This window comes from Pteronotus mesoamericanus, unplaced genomic scaffold, assembly GCF_021234165.1.
Source record: "Pteronotus mesoamericanus isolate MK-2021 breed Mesoamerican mustached bat unplaced genomic scaffold, CSHL_Meso_final contig_94, whole genome shotgun sequence".
Classification (NCBI taxonomy): domain Eukaryota; kingdom Metazoa; phylum Chordata; class Mammalia; order Chiroptera; family Mormoopidae; genus Pteronotus; species Pteronotus mesoamericanus.
Window position 1 is genome coordinate 27286880 of NW_026555285.1, and position 19782 is coordinate 27306661.

The 19782-nt window shown below is 36.7% G+C and overlaps 1 non-coding gene across 1 annotated transcript; it reads right to left on the minus strand.

Annotated features, from left to right (window-relative positions):
- Positions 1-11515: 11515 nt before the first annotated feature.
- Positions 11516-11679, minus strand: LOC129081200 (U1 spliceosomal RNA). The gene has a single exon (XR_008530272.1). It is a non-coding gene; the product is annotated as a U1 spliceosomal RNA (small nuclear RNA).
- Between the last annotated feature and the right edge of the window lie 8103 nt (positions 11680-19782).

Genomic DNA, 19782 nt, shown 5'->3' on the forward strand with positions numbered 1-19782 from the left:
TGGAACTGGAGAATATTATGCTTAGTGAAATAAGCCAGTCGGTGAAAGACAAATACCATAGGATCTCACCTGTAAATGGAATCTATTTAACAAAATAAAGTAATGAACAAAACAAACCACAGGCAAGGAAACATGGAGCAGACTGAAAGTGACCAGAGGGGATGGAGAAGGAGGACAATGGTGGAAAGAAGGGGAAGGGACTAGACAAAGAACATGTATGAATGACCCATGGACATGGACAACAGTGTAGGAATTGACGCTGAGAGAGGGGGGCAGATGGAATGGGTGGAGGAGGGCCAAGGGGGAAAAATTGAGACAACTGTAATCGAATAAACATGATTTAAAAATAAAAAAATTTAAAAAAATAATGTATAAATGTTTGAGCTTCTATAATGAAGCATTTGATAGTGTGATAATGTTTTAGTATTATTATAATAAAAATATTCTCTGTGGTATTCATAGATCTCAAATTATCTTAGCAGGAGTACAATTTATGATAGAAACCCTAAATAAGTGATATTCCCCCCAAATTAATATAATGTCATTTCCACAACCCAAGCTTCTAATCTGAAGTACTTTGGCTCACAAAACGCCAACGTGCTAGCAAGTGATGAAGAGTCCCATATTAAACTATCAAGGCCATTTCAGAAGATGAGTCTAACTCACTGGAGCGGACTCGCTTTCCACTGAGGCATCAAACCTCCAAAGGAAACCTGTCCCCCTTCCCCCAACAAAGCCCCTTTCACCCACTGGGGCTTATTCCAGAGGATCATGGTGGTCCTAATATGTTGTGAGAGGAAGACAGGAGTGAAATCCCATCCAGTAGAATCAGCTTATGTTATTCAAAGCTTAATATTTATAATAAATTCATTGGGCCTTGAGATTATTGACTTTGGAGGAATAAGATTTTCATAAGTTAAAGAGTCATGCAGGTTTTCTACGTGAAATGTAGCCTTACAAGTGGTTTTACATGAGAAGTTAAAAAGCGCCAATTAACAAGAGCAGTAAAAGAACACACATCCTTATACTCATACTATATGCCCAGAAGGAATCATCATATATTAACATTTTAAAGTTAAAACTAGCATGTCTAGTCCTGAGCCAAAGAAAAATTCATATGCAGTTTAGAATTAAGAAAATGAAATGTAATCTTTATATATTATGTCTTACATAGTTAAAGAATTTGAGAAAAACTAATTTTAATCTTGTAGGACTTCTGGGGAGTAAACATCAATAAGTTTGTGCCCAGAGTTCCTCTGGGCCTCTTCATATTGGGTACGTACAGTGCAAGCAAAGAGTCATTGCTGAAATGGAACTGCTTCCATCACTCCATCATCTTTGAAGGGAGACAAAGCAGCTCTTCGAAGTCTTCAGGTTGCTAAGCATATGTCTCTTCTGCTGGGTCTGCTGCCCGTGTTTTTGTTCTGTCCTGTTCCACAGAGAGTCAGTGCAATGCAGACGAAGTCAGGGCACTCTCATCTTCCCCTCTCTGTCACACAAGTCATGGGGAGACCTGCACAACATTGCCTGAGCATTTTCAAACGACATAAAAATACTTCCTCAGCTTGTTTCTGGTGCCCGGTCCCCAGTACTTGGGGTCGCACTTTTTCTACCTCTGGCTCTGCCATCCTCACTCCCAACTCCCCTTCAACGCCACTGGGGCTCCCACAGATGCCTGTGGAGACCCCACTTTTCTTCAGTCAAGAAGAAAAAAATTATATACTGCCAGTTACTAAGTGATCCCTTAGAGGAAGTACCCACGAAATAATGTTGGCTATTGCTCAGTGGAGCATAGGTGCTCCATCCAAGTTCAGTTTCAGTCAAAGGAAATTTTACAAATGGGGTTTATTTAATACAACATCAATTTCTGACTATCAATCATAAACATTTTTATTTATTTAGATTATTTTCAAAATACTTAGGCATACACATAATTATTAAAGTATTTTATAAATAAATATAAATTAAATGACTAATTATATGTGATTTTCACAGTCTTATAGCTTTGTTAAGTGTGATTGCTAATGCTAGATATAAAAGAAATGTGTGCAACTTGCAAGCAGAACTGAGAGGACAGAGTAGTTATGTCTGGAAGTCAAGGAATGTGTCACCATAAAGATGCCGTTCGTGTTAGGGTTTGGATGATGACTGGAAATATCAAAAGACAAAGGTCCCTGGGGTAGACCGGATAGAAAAATATCCCAGGAGGAGCAAACAGTAAGCATTAAGGTACAGGTGGCACATTAATATTTTTTAATCCTGGGTTTTTCCAAAACCAGATAAAGATTTGTCTGCAACTTGTGTATTTTGTAATGCAATTACATGCAACAGTTGTGGAAGAAAAGGAAGTGTAAGGTGGGAAGGAGGAGACTGCACTCCAAAAATGCACCCCTGAGCTGCTTACCGCTGTGAACAACTGGAGCTCCAGCACCCTCGGGTCCCTCAGACGGTCCTATATATAGATTGTAGTCTAGACGTGTCTTCTCAGGACACGGAACAGGTGTGTTTGCTGCCTGCCTGTGGTGGGCAAATGTTGCCCCCAGATGTGTCAACTCCCTTAGCTGAGCAGACTCCTACTCAAGAGTAGGTGGCCCAGAAGGGGGGATGGGAGACGAGAGCGATGCTGTGCAGTGAAAGGGAGCTGTTAAGGAATGACCTAGCACAGAGCACAGCCGGGTGCTGCTACGGAGGCTGGAGTAAAATGTCACATCTAAAGGACAGGACGCTGAGTAGAGAATGTGTCAACATATAAGGTAAGAATAAGTCATTTGATCTAGAGAGACAAGAATTGGATATAAAATAAAATTGAGAGAAAAATTGAAAAAGTTGTGTTGTGGGTCGCCCTGGCAATAAACTGAGGTCAGTTTTAGGATGGTAAATATCAGTGCTATCAGAGTACACAGCAGGAGTTCTCAGACTAGTTTAGGGAGCTCAGAAAAGGCTTTCCAAGAGCACTAACACTAAGCCGGTATGGAAGGGGGAGTAGAGTCAGCTGTGTGAGAGAGAAAAGGAAAAATGGCCCAGAGAGAGGGGCACCGCCAGGAGGGATGGAGAGAAAGGAGCACAGTGCGTCCAAGGGCCCAAAGGGACCTCACCGAGGCTGGCAGTCGCGGAGTGTGAGTGGGGCGGTGCTGACAAACGCCTGGAGAGGTAGACAGGACAAGCTTGTGTAGCAGTTTCGAATATTTAGGGGGGAAAAAGTCAAGAATCGCTGAATTAAATGAATAAAAATGTTGTGAACCATTCTTGTTTTTTAGAGCAAGTACGTAAATCGTTGTTTAGATCCACTTACACTCCTCAAGCTGTATTTTCAGCAAATTTACTTTGGGCAGATAGAATGGAGCCAGCTCTCCCAGGTCAGAGCTCAGCATGGCACTGCCGGGGGCCCCTCTACCCGCCCCACACCCCGGGTGGGCCCTGAGCTCCGAGGCTGATTTGCATCGCAAGCAATGAATCGCAGCATTTCGTCAGACTCTTGGAAATAATATGCTGAAATCTTTATTATTGGTAATTCTTAAATAACCACTTCAACCAGCTACTCTTTCTTCATTCCACCCTTCTAAAAAAAAAATCTGTATAACAGGGAGGTCTTGCCTGGCTTGTTTCATATTTTATATTTTTGCTCTTTATCTATAAATAGAAAATATTTTTGCTCCTTTCTTAGGGGCACTGGCTGTTCTTGTCCACTCTCATCTTTCTGGAGAGGAAAAAAAAATATGACACACAGCTCTGAGATAGGAATTCTCTCTGCTACATTTTAAAAACATTATAGGTTAACAAAGGGTCATATGGAAAAATAGATTATTTGCTTTGCATCAGCTATAGTTTAATGCGAACAATAACTCAGGAATGTACAAAATGTCTGTTATGTTAAATTTGAGGTCATCCACTCACTTGTCAGAACACGACTTCTTGTCCAAAGTTCCAAAACTTTAGAGGCCTGTGAAATACTTGGATGGGTTCCAGGTGAAAGCAATGAAAGTGATAAAAGATTTGAAGGCTAATACCTTTGAGAGAAGGCTAAAAGACCAAGAATTATTTCTCCTCTAAATGAGAAGTCAGAGATAATTTAACAATCTTTAAGTATAAGAAAGATTTTATGTGTAGAGCAAAGGTGTCCAAATCTAAGGATGTCTGAGCAATGAGATGTGTGTGGAGCGAAGGAGGCTGCTGCGGTTGATGCAGAGCATCTCAGGGTGGAAACCCCTTCCTCCACAGCCCGGAAGGCGGGATGCTGTCCGGCAGTGAGGTGTCATGTACTGTTTGTGTGAGAGCTGAGGGAAGATGAATAACTTTGGAGAATCTCTAAATTCAGTAGTTTCTGGGTTTTTAAAAGGTCTTCAATTTGAGGGGACTCTAAGGGCAAATAAATTATTGCCCAAGACTTTAGTCTTATACTTCCTGATGAATAATGGTAATATCTGCAACAAGAATTCTAGAAACTTCTATTATATTACCAGTTTACCAGTTTTATACAAAACTATACACAATACATTTCACAATATATATACATAATACTCAATAATTTTATTACCAGTCTTACACGCAATACAGTAAAACTTATTTCTATTCCTAAATTCCCTAGGTCATCTCTATTCCACTCATCTCTTACAATCTGATAAAATGCTGTTGTACTGAGCCATCTCAGCCTTTCATTCTCAAATCTGAGGATATAAATATATACTCTAATAATTCACTTGAAATAAACATTCTTCCATTTCAGTAGCAAAAAATCTATGCATAGAGACACCTGCATATTTTTGAAAGTATACTAAGTTATAATTTTATGACAGACAACAGCATAGCATTCCATTTACAATCATTTTACAAAGGTGGATGATAACAGAAGCTAGGACAATACAATAAAATACTATGTCTGCAATAAAAAATCAGACTTCACTCTCCCGAAATGGGCTCATGCAGATCACTATATCTCTGTTTACGGGGAATTTTAAGATAGTCACAAAACAAAACTGCCAAGCATGAAAGAATTATTTCTTTGACAGCTGTTCAGAAAGGTCAAAAACACAGAAACTACTGAAGGTTACAAAAGTATGGCTACAACTCCTGTGAGTTTGGCTCAGTTGCAGCAGAAACTTCAGAATCGTCTTCTAACTCTGCCCCACCGGATGTGAGAATGCTTGTGGCTGGTCACAAGATTTCGGGAGCTCAATTCTGTCATCTCGCTTACCACCTCGTGCCGTCAGGGCTGAGGAGATGGAGAGAACAAACACAAGCACAGGTGTTGCTGACGCTGAGTTCAAAAAAGGAACAAACATGGATCGACGGGGATAATCTGACACCAATGTCCTAATTTCGGCCCAGATACCAGCAATAGGACGGCTATTGTGCACAATCCTGAAAACCTGGTCTCCGAATGCACTATTGACAGAAAAGCTGGACATAATAAGAAATTAAATGAAGCTGAATAAATACCTGTACTGAGGGCTAGACATCAAAACTATATTTAGTGAAAAATAACCAAAAGAGAACAAGACATAGATCAAAAGGTCATGATATGAAGAAACATTGTTATTTTTGAGGTTCATGAGTCTAAACTGAAATATAAAATCAGCCTGAAGGCAGATTTTTTTCTTCTTTGCTATTTAATTTAGATAGATTTCTCTCTACTTTTCATTTTCAGAGTTTGTCTATCTTTAAAAAAATTTCCAGTGAAACTCAAATTTTATGCAATAGAGAGAATTAGATAGCGTAATTTTGACTTTGAAGTCATCTCTGGGAACTTCCACTATAAACAGCTTCTGCAATTCTGTTTAAAAGCATAGAGAGATTCAAATGGAAATTAATATAAATCAGTGCACTGTGACAGTGGTCATGTTTATCAAGGTGACTCCTTGAGTTCCTTATTTGTTAACCTCATCTGATGTTAAATTTCATAGATACTGTGCTGTTCTTTCTAACAGTCCAGCATGACCTCCGTATGCCAAAAGCTTCAATGCCTTCGCACTGTTAGTACCTCATTCAATTACATTTGTTATTAAAAAGATTGAAGGTATGCTTAGACTCTGCAAAGTGCTTTCATTTATTCAAATGCAACGAAACTCGGTGCAGCCCTTGCTCAGAATTTGGAACTTTCCTCTGTTAAAGTGCCACCAACTTCACGATGAAACAAAAATAAGCGCTGGTTGAAACTAGTCAGATTTTGACAGGGATGTTTGTATATTCCTCAGATGGAGCAATCTAGAAAGTTTTCATTATGAAATGTTCTCTTGAAAAGAAAAAAAATCTTAATATAATTATGAAAGATTTAAAACACATTCCCATTCGACAAATTTGTTAATCCTAAGAAATTGACAGCACAATTATTACTCCCATTTTAGGGGATAGGGAGATCAAGGCATTTTATCCAAAGCCATGGCAGTACCAGGCCTAAAACCCTCAATTTATGAGCATGTCACATCACAAGGGTGCACTAGCAAGTGATGGCATTTTTACCACAACGATGAGAATTTGGTTTTCTAAAAAAAGCTCTTGTCTGTCCATTTATCGAGAAGAAGAATATTCATGGTAGTTAGAATTTCAATCAGTAATGATGTTACTGGAAGAAAATGCATGTAGAGGTCTCTCTTGGGGCACAGGAACATACCTCTCTCAGTGGAGATCAAATTCCCCCCACTGAAGACAGTGGGAGCAGAGTCCCCCTGAACAGCAGCAGAGAAGTGGTTCGTGGGTGGGAAGTCTGGGGAATCACTGTGGAGAGTTCACAGTTTCTCCCGGCTTCCTTAGCCGCTCTCTCTGAACCCGACTCTCCATGACCAACGTTCTTTTTTTCCAAGTACCAAGGAGTACCTTCCTTTTTTCTTTCCTGCAAAGAAAGCTACTCCTGACTTTCAAGCAGATGTCCCTACAATTTCTTCCTTGTTATAATATCTAAAACACACACATTTCTTTGAACTTTAAAAAAGAAATGTGTGAACACTGTTTCCTAGCCCTCCAGCCTTTTAAAATGTCCTTTTACTTAGTATCCAATTAATCTCCTCAGGTATCCATCCCACCTACAGCAGAATGCCTGGGGCCCGCGCCCCAGTTTGCCTGACTCTTTCCAACTGTCTTACGCCCTTCTGGTCCTTCTGCCTCCACTCCCATTTCCCACCGGGAGGAATACTTGATTTCCAAATTTTGGCTCCCCTGTGCGGTGGTCTTTGCTCTGATTATAGGCCCTGACGAGACCTCCTCTCCCTTCCTTTTTCATTCACAGTACACTGCCGCACGTGACCAAAAACTTACTAAAAGTATGGGGGTAATCAGAGATGGTGACATCATATTGAAAATCTTTGCATTTACAGCCTCATGTCTGTTCTCTGTCTGTATTAGCTTCTAAGGGCTGCTGTAACAAAGTACCACAAACTGAGCGGCTTGAAATAACAGAAATGTATGACCTCACAATACAGTACTTCGGAGGCTAAAAGTCCAAAACCTAAGTGCCAGCTGGGCCATTCTCTGGAAGAAGCTTTTAGGGGAGAATCCTTCCTTGGCTCTTCCTAGCTTTTGTCAGTGGCTGCCAATCCTTGGTCTTCCTTGGCTTGTAGGTCCATCACTCTATAATCTGCCTCTGTTGCCCTGTGGTGTTCTACCTGTGTGCCTCTGTCTTTACATGGAGTTTTTGCCTTTGTGTCTAAATTTTCCTCTCCTTGTAAGAGCACCAGTTATATTGGATCAAGAGTTCAACCTACCCCAGAATTACCTCATTGTAACATAGCTAATTACATCTGTAACAATACTATTTCCAAATAAGGTCACATTCTTTGAATGAGGGGTCTGTAGAAGTCAGTGTTCTGCAGAGAAACAGAACCAATAAGAGAGGGAGAAAAAGAAGTTGGCTCGTGTGATCCTGGAGGCTGAGAAGTTTCCCAATCTCCTGCTTGCAAGCTGTAGATCTAAGAAAGCCAGTAGTGTAATTTTAGACGGAGTCTAATGGCCGGAACTAGAGAAGCCAGCGGTGTAAATCCCAGTCCAAGTGCAGAAGACCAATCTCCCAACTCAGGCAAGCAAGCCAGAAGGGAACTGTTCTCCCAGAGCTTGTTATTCTCTTCAGGCCCTCAGTGGATTATATGATGCTCACCACATTGGGGAGGGTAATTTATTTTACTTATCCCACTAATTCAAATGCTAATCTCATCTAGAAACATTCTCACAAACACATTCAGGAATAATGTTTAATCAGAATGCAGTCAAGTTGACACATAAGTTTAATTATCAGAGGTTCCAGTATTATTTTGGGGGAACACTATTCAACTCATAACACAGTCACAGGAAATTTCTCTCCATGTTACTGTTTCTTTGGTGCAGCCATATGATTCTTGGGGCCGCTTTGTAACTTCTCAACATCTAACTAAACTCTCTCTAAGGGTTTCTGAGGCCTGGCCCTGGCTCTCTACAACTTGCTAAAGCCTTCCAGAGGAGCATTCCCGGTTTCTGCGATTTCATTTAAAGAGTAAATTAGAGCGTGTGTGTGTTGTTGTTAAAGGTTTTCATTTTTTTACTGCATGTATATAATAATATGTGTTCTATGCTTCTTTGTGTACATTTGAGTTTCATCTAATGAATTAAATAATTCATCTTTTTTTAGTGCTTATATTTTTAAATATTATTTTACATAGTAGCCATAATCCACTATTTCTTCAGGGAATATCTAATCCACTTATTTTAAGCAATAAAGGTATAGTAAATTTCTACTTTCCTCTTTCTTCCCTACAATTCACCATCAGATCATAACTATCATTATGTTTTTGTAGTCTTTTATAGCTTTAAATACACCTATGCCTCTATTCCTTGGCTTATTAGCATTAATGAAGTCTTTTGAGCTGAGGTTATAATAGATAAAGTTTTCAGCATACTTATACGAAGGTTCCATTTTTTCTTCCTTTTACATTGACAGGGTGTATAACTTTAACAACCTGCTTTGTAATTCTTTTTGTTTTAGACTTAGTCCTACATTTAAGCACATTCACAGATAACTACCAGGCATTTTTCAATAGTTTATTCATTTATTTTGAGGACACCTATGGATTATCATTATTTATAGGAAATTTTATTAAATTATTGTTATTATTTTCTATAATGACTTCTCTGTTTTCTTCCTGAGGGATACTAATCGTGCATACATTGTAACTCCTTTCCTGTGTTTCCTGTCCTATTTCTCTAGTCACTTTTAACTCCTGGTTCATGCACATTTCATCAAACCTTGAAATCTGTGTCCCATGCTCTGGACTCAGAAGTCATTATACTCTTTGGTACTGCTTCTGTGCTTCATGTCTCTGGTTGTTTTGTTTTCTCTTCTTGTTCTTCTCTCAGTTCTGTCAGCTTATGTTTTATTTGCTTCTCGTACCATACTCTATTTTACCATTACTCTCTTCATTGAGATTCTGATTTATAGGGATGATTTCCTTCATTAGGTTTTTAAAAATTTGTGTCACATAGTTTAATCACAATTTTCCTATACTCCATAGCAAGTATTGCTAAGGAGAGTTCTTTATTTACCCCTTTTCTCCCTATTTATTTATGTCTTGTTTTCTTTAATGGTATCTTTTGTAGAGATTTTGTACTATTCTTTTGTATAATGATTCATCTTTGAATGAGATGAATTTTTCCTGAGCCCATGATTTGAGTGATGTTTACGTTGGAGATCGAGGGTGATTGATCGGAACCACGTTCCAAGCATTATCAGTATTGCCTTTTACGGCACAGTTCTATATGAGGACAAACTCCTTTTGCTTTTTCTTTTCTTCATCAACCAAGATTGGCAGTGGTAGCATCAATGACAAAGTCAAGGCCTCCTCTCCTCTGGCTTGTCTCACCAATAGACAGCTTCCTAAAAAAAGGATGGTTCGGGTGGTTCTTCTAGGAGATCCACCTCCTCTGCCTTTCCTTTGTACCACACTGGTCCTTGGGAAGCAAAAAGGACCAACGCAAGACCCTGTTCCTATGTTTTCAAACAACACAATATCACTTGCTTTTTCCCCTACAGAGTAGACTACATTTTTTTGAATAATTTTATCTATTGTGTTCATCTAAGATCTGTAGCTATGATGAACTCTAAACATAGCCTTTTCCTGAACTCTGGTTTGACCGTCTCTGTACCTGGCAGCCGTTCCACAGATATCGTGGCTACAGTTACAGAGGTCTTGTAATTACATTAAAGATGGAAGGTTTTGTGTTTTTTTTTCTTTTAGTTTCTGTCATCATGATTGCCAAGGGGTGAAGAGAACTGTGCTATTTTTATGCCACTATTATTTTTTGTTTTGTTTCAAACTTCATTTAACCTTCAGTTTTTCAGAGAAACCAAGAAACCACATTCAGAGAAATTACCTACAGTGATAATGTAGTGCACATAGGACAAGAATTCTTCTTTTTATTTTTTAAACTAAAAAAGTTTGCCACTATACCACACTTTGGCATAGTTTAAATAGTGAATTGAACTCATTACTAAGGAAATAAACATAAAAATCTGGACTTTGTACTAAGAATCTCACATTTAAGTTCATGCTTGAAAATAAAATTTCTATGACATTTCATAGGTTTGAAATAATAAATGTTTTTCTAGTGACCCTTTCACATATATTCTGTTTACTCCCAGAAATAAGATTCAGGTGAAGGATAATTAATATGGAATATTAAACTGTTAGTGTAGTTTCCTGAGTTTATTTTATTGACAGAAAATTTATTTCTAGACCATTGATACAGCAGCATCTGCTGACACCTAACCCCTTAATACTATTAAACTATAGTGGCATGTCACTTTTATAGTGTATATTGATGTTTTTCTTCTTTTTTGGTGAAATACACAAAGATAAATAAGCAACATCCACATTTAGGTAGACTCAGATATACAACAATATCTGACATCAATAAAAAAAAATCTATAATTGCATTGCCTTGGAAATAACTAGATTTAAAAATAAAATTAATGAAAACATCCATAAAAATATTTTTATTCAGTGATTTGCAGTTTTGGGTAAAAAAAACTATTGAAAGGTGAACATTCCTTTATATGATTATATTCAATAAAATCTGGACTTTCAGGTAAGAACACTTAGGATTTACTCACATGTATGTCACTAAAATCACTACAAATAAAGGCTGTGTAGTAGGAATTAACTTAGCTAAACCTTGCAGACGCCTGAAGAATTAGAGCAAAAGCATTGAAAAAAGATTATTTCTTTTAACATGGTCTAACTTTTCTCTTACTATTACCTATGTTGCCAGTGGTGGGTGGGCAAATATCTTTCAGCTCCTGAAACCCTTTGTTTGGAAGCAGAGATGAGAGCGGTGTGGCTTGCCACAACTGTTTTTGTTGGCTGGTACAGAGTTCTAATTATTCTGCAATAAATCACAAGGTATAATAGATCACACAGTAATCACATTGTTCTTCCCTGAGGCCTTTTCTTTTCTACTCTCATTTCTGCTTAGCCTTAGAGTTGGGTGTCTCAGCTTCTCCATGGATCTTCTCTCTCTCTTCATTACATGCTACGATTATTTTTTTTTCTTTTTTTTCCAGAGGAGAGCAGGAATGCAGTCCCCCACTACCACAAATTATGCAGTCGAGTTTCCCACATTTGGGGAAATCGCAGGGGTCAGCACAGCCGGAGGGCAAAGGGTGAACCTCGCCTTGGGAAAGCCACCTTCTTGATCATGGTGTCTCCCCTGCCAGGTAAGTATTGCGCATGCTATGATTATTAATGTTTTTCTTACTCCATTTTGTCAGTGAATACAAAGATTATAAGGTAGTCAGAACTTTATGTTAAAAATAAAAATAAAGAATAGATTAATTTGAGGCAGGTAAGTTAAAACATAAAGAACAACCAAGTGTTATAAATACATTGTCTAGGTTACATGTATTTCAATATCATCTACATGGAAGTGGCAGTGTATGTAATGCTTTTATTAAAGATCTTTCTGACATGCTCTTTCATGTCAGATATAACATTAGATATGACAGTAGCTATGTAGATAACAAAAGGAAATAAATACACCTGATTTTAAAAATGGAATGCAAATTGGTTAGTTAAGGGTTAAAACCACAGGGCGGTAGCCATCATTATATCTTTATTAAGTATTTAGTATGTGCAAAACACATTGCCTACTGCTGTGGGGATACAAGCAATTGAAACCATCTCTCAGGAATTTTTAATACATTTCTAAAGATGACATAGAAATTAAAAGAAATACAGAGTAAGCCAGAAATAAATGATTTTCACAAATAGTAAATGACTGAATTCTAAGGCTGAAAAGGTCTCTTGTGGGAGTGGATGGGATCAAGACTTGAAAGGCAGATAAAAATCAGATAAGAAGAGATAAAGAGGAGGGATTCTGAAAGTAAAAGGAGGCATGAACAGACAGGGAGGTAGAGAAGTTCTAAGCTTATTTGGTTGGAGAAGATGGTTTATATGGATAGCTTTAGGGAATAAACTTAGAAAAGAAGATGAGGACCAAGTGCTGAAACTTAGTGCAAAAGAAATCTCAAAGGGATAATTTTTGTAACACTTAACTTTTTAAAAAATTTAACAAGAGTTTTATTTAGTGTTAACTATTTGGGTTTTTTTTTTTTTAGTCCCTTTATACCTCCCTCTCTCCAGCAATCCCCACACTGTTGTCCGTGTCTATGAGTCCTTTTTCCTTTTTGCTGAATCCCTCCACCCTTCCAATACTTAACTTTTGTCCATGGCCATACTTTTAAAAACTGGCTTAGATAAAGAATTTTTCCCATTCTTGAGATTTTTATGGAATTGGTGACTTTATTAACTGTCCCCCTTTAGAAACTCTCTTCCACTTGGACTTTTTTTTTAAATGGAAATCTCTTTATTAAATGTTTTGCGTTTGTAGTCAGAATGGGTTAATTAATGCTATAGTAAAAAGACAACCTCTCTAATGTGAGAAGCTAAATACAACAGAAGTGTATTTTTCTTTGCATTTTTATCTATAGTTTTATTTGGAGATATTTGGCATTTTAACAGTACTGACTATAAGATTTAAATTAGAAAGACAATTACTGTAATCCAATAAACTAGAAGATTACGTTAATCGAGTTATATTTTTTAAATTTTATTTTAATTTATTTTTTTAAATACATTTGTCTCTGCCTCCCCCTCACCACTTTCCCTTGCCCCCTCCCTCCTTGCCTCCCTCAGCTCTTCCCCTTTGGTTTTTCTTAATCACAGCAGAATAAAGGTGTAATGTGAGCTGAGTGGAGACGCTACACCACATGATCACTCAGAGATCCAAGATGATTGAGGCAACGTTATTCCTCTGGCACATTGTGGAGCACTTGGTTTTCTAGGTTACTTTTGCAAGGGGAGGTCCAGGTGTGGGGTCACACGCTGGCCCTTCAAGTTTTAGCGTATCATTTGCCCACATTGTTTTGGTCAGGTCACATGGTCCTCCAACCTGCAAAGGTGTGTAAAATGTAGGGGAACTAATGGAATGTTTGGTGGATTCTACTCTCTGCCATACCCTTCATTGTGGGAAGTACACCAATTAAAGGCACATTATAAAATTTCCCTACCTTTTGTTTCTTAAAACTAGAATTTCCTCAAAATTTAAATTTTCAGATTTTATTTCCTAATTTTTAATCATTATGTGGGTATCTTTTCTAAATTCTAATAATACCAATTCTACTCATAAATAGAAATTAAAGTTTACGTTGTTTCTATAAGAAATGCAAGAAGAGTCTCATTGTGATTATTATTTTCTCTGTGTGGATTTACCCCAAATTATTTATGATTAACAGTCACTTCAGACCAGCTCTCAGCACATCTCTGGTCACTCTGTGCACTCATCCTGTTTTACTCTGCTTTTAAGATTTTGCTTGAAGCCCTTTACCTTTTTGGCCAACGCACTTTCACCCTGTCAAAACGGTGCCAGTATTTCAAGCTTTCAGTCAAATGCATCTTCTCCAAAAGGTTTCCCCAGGTTACACCCATCAAAATTCATTCCTCCCTCTCCATGCTAAGAGTATGAATGTCAAATGCTTATCCTGGCACACTTTTTGTATTTGCATCTCTATGAAGCAAGCAGTAACAGCTTTGCTGTCTTCTCCACCTTCCCTGCGAACATTTGGTAATGTTGGAGATAATTTCGATTGTCAAAATCTGGGTAGTTAAGGGATACTGGCAATTAGTAGGTAGAATCAGGAACGCAGTTCAATGTCCTGGAATGCACAGCCGGCCACTACAACCAAGAAGTTGGCAGCCCAAAATGTTAATACTGTCAAGGCTGAGTCTAAAAGCCAGAGTGAGGTCCATTTTTCCTGTTTTTTCTTCCCCCAGAGTGCCAACCACCATGCTGTGCAGACAGTGGTATACTCAACATTTTGTAGTGATTGGCCTTCAGAAATGTCTAAAAGAATCACCAGATAGTATTGTTAGAAAGGAGAAATTAATTTTCAGTAATAGCCATGATAGTGTCTTCTAGTGTACATCCAGAGTCTCTCCCTGTTAAAGCCCATGAGAGCATTCTCCTTCCCCTTCCATCTGCAGTTGTGTGTGACTCTTGTTTTGGCCGCTGTGTTGCAGGTGGGAGTTACTTGTGTCATTCTGTGCTGTAGTGTTTACTTGATGGTTGAGAGACCCTTTGGTTCCCTATTCTTCATGCTGCTGAAATCAGCTGTCACCCAAAGTGCCCTACAACATGCAAACACAAAGGTATGTTATGTGAGCAAGAGGTTGTTGTTTAACTGGTTCTTCAGTCCATAAGCATATACAATTTTTAAAAAATCTCATGTAAAATTCTGCTCACTCCTAAAATGCTAACTTATTAAAATTTCAATGTCATTACTACAGCTTATTGACCTGCCATCTGTGACATGAACCTGTTCTTTGGATTCGTTTTGCTGATAAGTCAACAATTTTTGAAAGTGTTCCTTAATCAGTCCTTATTCTGCTTTTGAATTTTTGCTTTACTACCTTGGGCTATAATATTGACTTTACTTTTCTTAGTCAATTGTAGTTTATGTATGTTTTCAATTGCACTATATTTTTTCCAATATGGAACATGAATCTAATTCTATTTTTTTCTGTTAGTTTGTAAAATATATTCTGTTAACATGTACTACTCATGAGACACAGAAGTACTGTAAAATTACAGAAAGAGCCCTTGCCAAAGGATAATGAGGTTGCACATAGAGCTTTGTACCTAAAGGTAGAAAAACTGGATCCAGTGCAACTCTACCAATTGATTTCTACAAGATGGAGGAGGTCAACAAGGTCTACACACACACGTTGTAAAGCGTTGTGCACTATGCAAAGGAAAGTTATTAATAGTGTGCTTCACAGGTCTCTTGCTCTGGCACCGTTGCCACTGAACTGAATTCCATGACCATGTCAGTAAATTGACTTCCTGGTTTTCAGTTTCTTTACTAATACATTGGACTATATAAGAGTTGATTTTTATTTCTCTTTCCAAATATTAAAATTATAGGTTTCTATATACAGTGAGTTATTCTTAATTTAAATGCTTTATAAAATCCTATCTTCTTGAAAAAAGAAATGTGAATTATTTCCTTATTTTTAAAATTATTCAAATATCCTAGAAATAAACAATTTCTATACATTTCTCATTGTCACTATTTTACATAATGCAATGCATGACCAACTATTTGTTTTCCAAAAATGTTGAGATGAGTAACTGTTTACCATAGTATCAAATCACTAATCAAAAATAAGTCATTTGTAGCATAGATTTAATAGTATTAAATAATTATAGTAATAGCAATCATTTTCAGCTAGGCAGTGTTCCATAGGTATTACAATCATTATCTGATTTAATTTCACAATAATGGTAAATAGTGGATAAAAATGATAAGGTGAAAATTGTAATATTATTTTTAGATTGGGTTATATGACCTCTTTATTCATTTTAAACTTCCCAAAACATTTGTGACCACTCTATAGAATCAGTGTACAAACTATAATCTGAAAGAAATCAGTGGTGTTTTTACAGTACATGAACACAACCGTCTGATTTATAGTTCAATCTGTTAATGCACTCTGTTATTAGGCCACCTGGCAGTTTTATGCATTGTGAATTTAAAGAGGAGCTCAATGTAACATAAGCTTTACAAGCTGGAGAAATATTATTGAAATGAAACATGAATGAGGACCATTTAAACAATAAAATAATGTGTATAGACTATATATTTTTTAGTTTTAGTTAATACATGCCTTAGGTATAAATTCTGAAATAAGTTGAGGTTCTTATGAGACTATAAAGATGAAATTCAAAATAAACTTATTATTGTGCTATTGTTAATCACGTAGTTTTCATGTGCTTATAGAGAAGCAAAATACAGCCACAAATTCCTCTGAAAAATTAAGATCACATATCAACTCCATTTTCTTTTAGTACTCACAGAAGTGTACTTGGGGAAATGCTGTCAGAATGAAAAGCCAGAATTGGGAGGTGAAAAAAAACCCTGGAACTTATTGACCATCTCTTTTATTACTCTCAGTTTTATTATCATTTAAGGAATTTGATCCACCATTGTTGAAGTATAAAATAAGATCTGTACAAAGATAATCCCAGAAAATATGTCAATAAGATTAAACAGTGGCATGACAGTGAATCTGTATTAGACTTGAAAAAAGTATGTCTATTGTAATTTGATGATACTTATCCTACATGGTTCTACATATATCGATTAGCAGTTTATGTAATTTATAAAAAGTGTTATATTGTGAAAAGTAATATATTTTTAAAAGTACTATGAGTAAGTAAGATTCTTTACAGTGATCCATGAAACTTAGGCTTAGTTTATTCAATTTAATATCACTACAATAGCATCTTTAATTTATGAACTACAAGTTATAAGACAGTTATTCTTATTCAGAAGTTATACTAAAATCAAACTGTGTTATTCACATCAAGATTTTAAAGGGATCTACATATATGATTCCTATTGGTATTATTTCAAATTAAACTTGCTTTAAAATACATGCAAATGGTTTAAGGGAAATTATATTTTTATATAAACACCTATTTTCTCTAATTTTTTAAATTATGAAAATGTGAAATATTAATACAATTATAATGAGTTCTGTATTTTGAAGTATAAGACACTCTACAAATAATTATGAAAATTAATGGCTTTTCAAATAGATACTTTTTCTTTAAAATTTATGGGGAAATATTTAAACTGCTTCTTACTGTCTCAGTGTTTTTCAACTATCTAACTGTCCAATGGGGAAAAAAGCGAAATATATTTCCTTATACATTAGAAGGCAAAATCAAAATTTTAAATGTATCCAGTACTTATTATAATATTATGCTTTTAACCTTAACATTGACTTTATTGTTAGATATTTGGATTCGACATCTGGATTCTGCTATTTCTGTTCAATCTTCCAGTTTTAATATTTCAGTTTAGAGATTTCAATAACATGATGCCCAGATGTTTCTTAAGAGAAAAAGAAAACTATGAAAATAAACAATCACTTAACAAATTCCATTCCGCCACATACCAATCATGGTATGCTACTCGATTTAATATTTGGAGAGTTGGTATTTGGATAGTTGTTATTGTGCCACTTAGTGAGGCGACCATGTATTTTTTTGCCTGTCTAATGTACCCTGAAGGCTTTTGGTTTGGGAACTCAGGGAGGTCACAGGATATGATAAAATTCTTTTAACTGAAGTGTACTGGTTATGAAAATTGCTTGTTCCGCTGGGCGATTTCACTACTTCATTTATAGCGCAAGTGCTCATTGTGCTTCCACTGGCTGGGATCTGACCCCTATATTTCTCATTTTCCTTCTGAAACGTGGGTCAGCAGTGTTGTCAGATTCCTCTCTCCTGTAAAACATTTTATTTTTAAATATGCGACACAGGAGCTTTCTAAAAGAACAGGTTAAAAAAAAAGTCCTGCAGGATGGCATTTATGGCTCAGAGAAGTATCATTGCCATTGACCTCACAACTCTTCTTAAATAGTCAGAGAAGGGCAACAAAATTGACAATTAGGCTTTCGGGGAACAGCACTCAGCCCGACTCAACTCGTGCTTGGCAGCATAATCATGCAGGTCTGGCTTCTATATGAGAAGCCATTCAAGCCTTGTAATAATGAGGGTTCAACAAATTTGAACTTCCTCTCTCAACTGCAGATTTAGAAGCTGTTGATTTGTTGTACACTTATTAAAAGGTTTTGTAGCATTGAAATGTTGCTTCAGATATTCAGTCTAATTCTTTGATTCATAAATTAGAGGCCAGGATTCTAGAAAGCTTTAAGAAGTCTATTTCTGTTTTCACAGAGATGCTGCTTTAAAACTTTTTTTAAATCTTTTTTTCTGATGATGCTCTCAATATTTTTCCAAGATAGTGTTGAACTAAGGAGCATTTTTCAGTAACCAGTTACTAAGAAAACTGATACTGTTAATCATCAACCGCTTTTTAAGATTTGGTATTTGGTATAGTCACTATGAAGATAAGAAAAATAAGAAATTCAATAATAAATTATTACTTGGTCTTTATATTTTACCAACCACGTTTTTATAATTTAAATAAACACCAAGAGTTCTTAGACTAGGAAGAAAGTAATAGGAAAAAAGTATAATTTATAAAAAATTCAAAGGAGAAAGTATATATTCAACATAGTATAGTAGAAGGAAATAGTCAATAAGATTGCTCCATTTTCTGCAAAGTCACCATCCTAAAACTGGGCTTCAATGCTTCCGCTGGTAAGGTGATACCTATTTAAAATATTTTCCTTCATGGAAAGATTGTTTCTAGTCTTACTCAATAGTAACCTGAGCCATTTGTTTCATTTGTAAATGAACTGTTACCAGGCCTAGACCTGTTTCTCAAAGGGAGAGACAGAGAAAGAGAGATGGGACCAAGGCCAATGGTGCTTGCTTGGTCTACAAGAGATTTATTTCTCCTTCATGGAAAGGAAGCCAGTTATAATAATGTTACCTCAAGACAAACAATAGAGGCCCACTGTAGTAACTGCCAGAAACTGAATTAGGAAATCAAAAGAATAACAACAGCTGGGTTGGGTCTTGTATTGGTCACCTATTGCTCTATTTAGTTCCCAGCCGGAGTGGATCTCCTCTGCCTTTCAATGTGACATATGTGCACAAAATGCCAGCCACACGTTTGCATGGGATTCTAAATTCCTTAGCCAATTAGTGTTACGATGTTATCACAACAGTTATTTGAAACTGAATTGCAGTAGTTATTACGCAGGATGGTCCCTGCTCCCTGAGGACAGTTGTAAGGTTTAATAAACCAGGAAAAATACCTCAAAAACTTCATGCTAGAAGAACAACAACAATATTGATAATTTATCAGAGTGCTAGGGCTAGATTTAGCCCCCAAACGTGTCTGTTACCCAAACTGGTATTAGTTAAATAAATTCACAAGAATGTCATACATTTTAAAAAGAAGAAAATATTTGGCTATCTGTTGAAAAGACCTTGTGAAATTCTTTACAGAGATTGTGCAATAAATTTGTAATCAGGTGCAGGCACACAGAGCATGCATTGAAAGGGAGTTATAACCCTCAGTTTTTGTATATAATAAAAATATACTGTGGAGATGTGTCTAATTTCTGAACATGTAAGCTCCCCTTTATGAACAGGTGAAAGCTATATTACAGCTGGTATGTGACCCAGTAGTAATTGTTCCATTTTCCTGTGTGGATGCTACATTCAGATATGCAGAGTCAGATCCAAACTGATTGATTTTGCCATATTTTAGATTGACCACTACAATGAAAGAAGATAAAAGAACATATCTAAATAGATTTACTGTTAGCTTATTGTAAGTTGCCTGCC